The sequence below is a fragment of the Meriones unguiculatus genome, chromosome 1 (genome assembly GCF_030254825.1).
Source record: "Meriones unguiculatus strain TT.TT164.6M chromosome 1, Bangor_MerUng_6.1, whole genome shotgun sequence".
NCBI lineage: Eukaryota > Metazoa > Chordata > Mammalia > Rodentia > Muridae > Meriones > Meriones unguiculatus.
This window is the reverse complement of record NC_083349.1, coordinates 174,862,347-174,870,218: the sequence shown is the minus strand read 5'-3', so window position 1 is coordinate 174,870,218 and position 7,872 is coordinate 174,862,347. Positions and strand designations below refer to the sequence as shown.

At 39.3% G+C, this 7,872-nt stretch overlaps 1 non-coding gene across 1 annotated transcript; it reads left to right on the top strand.

Annotated features, from left to right (window-relative positions):
* The first annotated feature begins 7,206 nt into the window (after positions 1–7,206).
* On the top strand, positions 7,207–7,399 carry LOC132651551 (U2 spliceosomal RNA). Its single transcript, XR_009589161.1, has one exon. It is a non-coding gene; the product is annotated as a U2 spliceosomal RNA (small nuclear RNA).
* Positions 7,400–7,872: the final 473 nt, after the last annotated feature.

Below are 7,872 nucleotides of genomic sequence, written 5' to 3'. Positions count from 1 at the left end.
AGGAGTTCAAAATTAGAAAAAGATGGACATTTTTGTAAATGGCAATGGAGTAAGTGAATAACATATGAAAAAGATAAAGCTGGATCCAGTCATACTGCACATCAGTAAAACTTATAAATAAATCAGACATCTCTCTGTTAAAAACACGAAATGATACAAACAGAATAGAAATCTAAGTGAATCAATCTCTTCATAAGCTAAGAAGCTATAAGGCATTTCTAACTGTGGTTAAAATATCAGAATTATAAAATATTAATAAATTTAATCAAAATCAAGTTTTTAAGCAATAAAAGACAAGTCAAAAGCCAACCACAAAATAAAAGAAAATACATGTAACTTATACCTCAAGTTAAAAGTTAACATCCCTAACGTATAAATGAAGACAAAAGAATAGAAATCTAAGAAGTAAAAGAGCAAATGATTAAAAAAAAAATACATGTAAGAATTCAGTAGCCATGAACACTCAAAAAAATCTCTATCTTTCTCATAGTAAGAGAAATGTAAAACAAAAGAGCACAAAAATTTGTTCTTTGGTTGTCATTTGGAAACTTGAAATATCTTAAGAGTTGCTACATTAAACAAATTAAAGTAGTCACTCCCATTTATTTATAAGGAGATTATAAAATGCCTACTCTTCATATATTTAAGGCAGTTTTTGTCAAAATATGAGCAGGGGAGGTTTAGAAATTTATGGGCTAACTAAAAATTATTAAAATGTTAAGGATCTAATGTAACATAACCAAAACAACTTGATAAAGGGGAATAAAGGTGGAGGGTTTTACATTTAGCGGATTGGCTGGGCAAGATATGCCCACAGATGCAATAATGGCATAATTATCATGAGCGTAACCATCCACTTTCTGTTTGGATTTAAGGTTTGCTCCAAAAGATGCAACTCATACCTGAGAGCAACAAAACCAGGAAATCTGGGCTCAGGGGTCTTTTCTGAGACTGATACTCCACCCAAGGACCATGCATGGAGATAACCTAGAACCCCTGCACAGATGTAGCCCATGGCAGCTCAGTATCCAAGTGGGTTCTCTAGTAAGGGGAACAGAGACTGCCTCTGACATGAACTCACATGGCTTGGATGACTGTTGGTCCAAGAACATGTGGCTAAACAGATCACAGGCCCTAGGAGTGAACTTACTGTGATTATGATGCTAGATGGACACAGTACTAAACTGACTTCTAATGACTCATTGTTATGTCAATAGATTAAGTAAACGCTTCAGCCCTCATCAGAGAAACTTCAATGACAATAGGCAGTGATTAACACCCAGAACCACAACTGCAAGGTGCAGAGAATAAGAGACTGTAGCATGCTCGGTCCTAAATGGGACATTATATCATACCCCACCTTCCCAGCAGATCTGGTGAATGCATACAATACTTCTCAGCCATTAAAAACAAGGAAATCATGAATTTTGCAGGCAAATGGATGAAACTGGAAAAGAGCAACCTGAGTGAGGTAACACAGACCCAGAAAGACACAGATGGTATATACTTGTTTATAAGCAGATGTTAGTCATATAATACAGGATAGACATACTACAATGTTCTAGTTATGGGAGTGGGAATATCTCTGATACAGACTTTGTTGTCTGCTTTTTGATCACTTCCCCTGATGGGACTTCCTTACGAGGCTACAGGATAGACAACTATAATGCACAGACCCCAAGAACATAAGCCCGGTGGGCATCTTAAGCTTCATGTCAGCCCACTAGTTAGGGGATTGGGGAATATCTCTGACACGGACTATGTTGCCAGTTTTTTGATCACTTCCCTCTGATGGGACTTTCCTACCAGGCCACAGGAGAGGAAGAGGAACTCAGTGCTCATGTGAATAGATGAACTGGGTTGTCTGGGTAGGGAGGCTCCTTGTTCTGAGGAATAGGAGAGAGGGGATGCAGGAGGGAGGTGGGACTGGGCAGAGAGGAGGGAGCAGCCTATGAGTGATATATAAATTGAATTAATTAATTTAAAAAAAATTTAAAAAGAAAAAATACTGTCCCCTGTAGTCAGATGATAGGAGAGGCATACCTCCCCTCTCAGTGGACTTAGAGAGGGACAGGGAGGAGATAAGGGAGGAGGATGGGATTGGGAGAGGGCTATAACTGGGATACAAAGTAAATAAACTGTAATATAAAAAAATAAAAATTTAATTTAAAAAAAGGTTGTCCCCTGTACCCGGTAGGGCTGCTGCACATGTGAACTCACAGCAATATGACAGCATGCACAGCCTTCTGCAAGTTCAAACCAGACCAAATCCTATCATGGAAAAGGAGGTAGGCACAAAGCCCAACCCCTATCCAAGGAGCTGTTGGCAACCGATAGTTGCCAGGAAAAAGAGTTAGTGTTCTTCAAGAGCATTTTCCCTATTAGATCAACCATGTTCCTGTAGAAGACCACACACTGAAGACTATATGAGCAGCACTTAATTGGCAGGGGGAAGCACACAAAGTTGGGTGAGCAAGGGAAAAAATACTGCTGAGAGGAGTGAGGGAGGAGCTGAATAACATTAAAACAAAATTCTTCAAAAATTAATAAAAAAAATAAATATCCCAACTTATGTGTGTTCATCTCTATCTATACTTTTGCTTCTATTCGTCTATCTTGATGTCAGTTTTGCTCATTGTGAAAATGTCTTTATTCCTGAACAGAACACCAACAGCACAGGCTCTAAGAGCAACAATCAATAAATGGGACTTCATGAAACTGAAAAGCTTCTGCAAAGCAAAGGACACCATCATCAAAACAAAATGACTGCCTACAGATTGGGAAAGAATCTTCACCAACCCTTTATGTGACAGAGGACTAATATCCAGTATATATAAAGAACTAAAGAAGCTGAAAAGCAGCAAACCAAGGAATCCAATTAAAAAATGGGGAACAGAGCTAAACAGAGAATTCTCTATAGAGGAATATCAAATGGCAGAGAAACACTTAAAGAAATGTTCAACGTCATTAACCATTAGGGAAATGCAAATCAAAACAACCCTAAGATTTCACCTTACACCCATAAGAATGGCCAAGATGAAAAACTCAAGTGACAACACATGCTGGAGAGGTTGTGGAGAAAGGGGAACCCTTCTCCACTACTGGTGGGAAAGTAAACTGGTACAACCACTCTGGAAATCAATCTGCCACTTTCTCAGACAACTAGGAATAGCACTTCCTCAAGATCCAGCCATACCACTCCTAGGCATATATCCAAAAAAGGATCAAGTACACAAAAAGGACATTTGCTCAACCATGTTTGTAGCAGCCTTATTTGTAATAGCCAGAAGCCAGAAACAGCCCAGATGCTCCTCAAGTGAAGAATGGATGCAGAAGTTGTGGTACATCTACACAATGGAATATTACTCAGCAATAAAAAATAAGGAAATCATGAAATTTGCAGGTAAATGGTCTGACATGGAAAGGATCATCCTGAGTGAGCTGTCCTAGAAGCAGAAAGACACACACAGTATATACTCACTCATATAGACATGTAATATAGGATAAACCCACTAAAATCTGTACATCTAAAGAAACTAATCAGGAGGGAGGACCCTGACTAAAATGCTAAATCCCCATCCCTAAAGGCAAAGAGGATGGATATCAGAAGAAGAAAACAGGAAACAAGTTAGGAACCTGCCACAAAGGTCTCTGAAAGGCTCTGCCCTGCAGACTATCAATGCAGATGCTGAGACTTATGGCCAACTGTTGGGCAGAGTGCATGGAAATCTTATGAAAGAAGTGGGAAATAGTAAGATCTGGAGAGGACAGGAACTCCACAAGGAGAGCAACAGAACCAGAAAATTTGAACACAGGGTTCTTTCCAGAGTCTCATACTCCAACCAAGTTCCAGGCATAGAGATAACCTAGAACTCCTGCACAGATGTAGCTCATGGCAGTTCAGTGTCCAAGTGGTTTCCATAGTAATGGGAAGAGGGACTGCCTCTGAACTGATTGGCCTTTTCTTTGATCACCTCGCCCTGAGGGGGGAGCAGCCTTACCAGGCCACAGAAGATGACAATGCAGCCACTCCTGATGAGATCTGATAGACTAAGATCAGAAGGAAGGAGAGGAGGACATCCCCTATCAGTGGACTTGGGGAGGAACATTCGTGAAGAAGAGGGAGGGAAGGTGGGACTGGGAGGGCAGGAGGGAGGGACTTAGGGGGGAATACAAAGTGAATAAAGTGTAATTAATAAAAAAAGAACGTAAAAAAAATAAAATGACAAAAAAAAGAAAATGTCTTTAGTTTTAGTTATCCCTCCCCATATTCCTTCCTCTACCTTGCTCTCTCGTCCACCACACAAACTAAACCTTCTTATTCCATTAATTGCTTTCTGTCAAAGATACTACCATGATAAAGAAAAACTACTCAAACCATTATGGAGGACTTAACTGTATATTTTTATTTCTTTCAAGATATAAGTTTTCTTTATGTGTTTAATGTGTTTTAGTAATTCTTTATTGTTTAACATGTTTTATTAATTCTTTAGGAATTTCATTTATGAATACAATGTGTTTGATCATATATTACCCTACTAGTATTATTTTGATCATATTTACTCCTCTCCTTAACTCTTCCCAATTCTACCTTCCACTTCCCCCACCAAAGCTTCATTCACTTCTTTTTTTAATAACTCATTGAGTTCAGGTTGTGCTGTCTATATGTGTATGGGTATAGGACCCTCCATTGACTGGTGATTAATCTACAATTGGCCACAGCCTTAAAGAAAATTGACTTTACAGCCATTAACTGTCAATAGTTCCTCAGGTAGGCATAAGGGCTCATCAGCCTCTCTCCCTTCCATGATGAAATGTTGACTGGCTTGATGTTGTGAAGGTCTTGTGCAGACAACAACAGATGCTGTAAATTCATGACTGCAACAGTCCTGTCCCAGAAGACACTGTTTTATGCAGGTCCTCCCAGATATTCTGCCCCCTCTTCTACAATGTTTCCCGAGCCTTAGAGGGAAGTGTGTGATATAGATGTGTCATTTGGAGCTGAGAATTCCACAGTCATCACATATATTGGACAAGTTGTGAGTTTCTGCATTAATTACTGTCTATTTCACAGAAAGTTTCTCTGATGAGCTACAATAATCTACATATGCGGCTGTGTATTTAAAGTTTGGTTCAATGCTATGTCCATTTGCCAGAATACCTGTAACAGGTTCACCCTGGGAGTCTATGAACGTTCCAGCCATAGGTTCTTGGCCAAATACGGTACCAAGCATCCATTTTCTCCTATGGAGTAAGCCATCAAAGAGTGGTTTGTTGCTCCATAACATTCATTTCATGATCACACTCGTGGTTGTATCTTGCCCAGTTGTCATTACTACAGCTCCCGGGATTTAGAGTTGGGTAAGACTATTGATGATTCTTCTGCCCCAGCAGTCTGAATAGCACCTTCTATGAAAGCAGCAGGAAGAAAGCTTCTCAGTCAGAACCAGTTTGCTTTTGGCATGTCCTGTGTCCCAACTGTGTGATGTCTTCAGCAATAGGGTCTTACCATCAAGTTATGATGGGCAAGAGCAGTAACAATACCCTATTTTGTTCGAAGGACCTCTTTATATATTGATCTCTTCATATATTTTAATACACATTCCTTATCATATGCCTCTCTTTTAGAAGGTGTATTCTACTAAACTGTCTCACTAGAACTCCACCCACCAAGTCAAAGGACACCATGTTTACTCCTATATAAAACCAAACATTCCTCCCTCACACACATTACAAATTCATCCAATATCAATCTTGTCACTTTACCAAGGCCAACTCAACAAAATATTTCACCTCCTACGCTCCTGCAAAGTGTGATATATTAAAATTATCCTGTGAAAAATAACATGAAATTACTTAAATGTGTTAGGTCAACTGGAATGTGAGATGAAATCTTCCAAGGAAAAAAGAAAGCAAAAAAAAAAAAAAAACTTTGTAATAAAAACCATAATAAATTGGGATTCAACTCAGACTTCCAATGCCAGCACCAGGTATTTTTAGTTAACAGGCAAAAATCTTAATCTCCAAAGTATGTCTACCCTGTCACATAAAGAGGTGAATTAAAATGATTCCTAAACACATTTAACATCAATTATTCTGTAATTATAAAAATTGTATCTTAAAAATAAGAAAAAAAATATAAAGATAAAAAGGAATAAATCCATTAACAGAAAAAGTTTAAAAATTCTCTCTGCATATAAGATAAAAGGCACTGGAGCTTGATTACTTGTTGAAAAAAATTATGACTATAATAAAATCCACAGTAATGGAAAAAATTCTTTTTAGATCCCTTAGTTGGTTTCAAAAACAAACCAAAAAAAAAAAGGCCATAATAATGTATATTCTAGCTGGAAAGATAGCTCAGCCATTAAAAGCAAGTGCAACTCATCCAAAAGACTACAATTCAGTTCCCATATCCACATCAGGTGATTTACAACCATCTGTAAAGGCCAGTTTCAGGGGGTTTCTGGCCTCAGCAGATTGCTGAACTACACACACACAAACACACACACATTCTCTCTCTGTGTGTCTCTGTCTCTGTCTCTGTCTCCGTCTCTGTCTCTCTCTCTCAATAAAATAACCCCTTTTTAAGAGTAGATACTCTGTTAAAGGGAGTTCAGGGACTTTGACACTTTTATTCCTCAGATTAATAAGTTAAATGTGGACACAGCAGTGGTGAAGAATAGAGAAAACAATTTCCCCCATCCCAGGTGTTTAATGAAGTTTGAGGTACATAAAACTTCCTCACCCAAAGAAGAGGGAAAACTAATTATCTGGGACTGACTAGACTATATTTTTAAACTGACTCTTTGGGGAGCTGATGTGAAATAATTTGGGAGAGGAGCAGAATATAAGAAATAAAAAAAAAAAAAACCCACAAAACCATTTGTGGTGGCATAGTCCTACAACCCTGGAACAGGAGGCAGAGGCAGAAGGGTCATCACAAGTTTGAAGTAAGCCTGTTCTGCATAGCAAGCTCCAGGCTACCTGAAGTTACACAGACAGTCTTTAGAAAAAATGAAGTGGGGGCTGCAAAGGGAGAGAAGAAAAGAAAAGAACAAGGATTGGGGGATGGTGGAAACAGGAGAGGACAGAACAGGGAAAGAAAGAAATCAAGCAGGCAGCAATAAAAACCTCAATGCCGGTGGCTGCAGAATGAAAAAAAAAATTTAAAAAAATCTGTTCTTGGTGTAAGAGCTATTGCAGCTTGCTTCTTGGCCTTTCGGCTAAAAGCAAATGTGGTATCTGCTCTCATCAGCTGAACATCTATTATATCCTCTATCCAAGAACACTATATTAAATACATTGTTGGAGTTGGAATGTTGGAGTAAGGGGCTTGCTGCATCCTATAGTGACAGTTTTGGTATATTTTATGTGTTTTGGTTTGGTTTGGTTCCAAATGTGGGATGTGTAAATGTTTCAGTTCATCCTCAGTTGAAAACAAACTGGCCACATGATCTTGGTCAACTGAAAACAGGCATGTGAGAGGGTGCACGGTATTTTGCTGGACCCTCTCCTGCGAGGGGCACTGTTTTTCCCCAGCTGGAACAAACAGCCTTGTGAGGACTCAGAGAATATGCACCGAAGCCCACAGACAGAGTCGCTTTCGCATCGCTGTGCTGTACAATAGTTCATATCCAGTCGCCAGTCTTCATTTTTCTACACTTCGCTTCTCAGAGAGAAAGGCTCCAGAGAACTTCTCATGGCACTCTGGCTGAGCCTTGGCACTTTCACTGACTTGTGGTGATTCAGCAGGCCTCTTTCTGAGAAATAGGGGAGCAGAAGAAAGGGGAAGAGAAAGGGTGTGGAACCAACCGGGAGGAGATGAGGGAGGGGGCTACAGTTGGGATGCAAAGTGAGTAAGTTATAAAA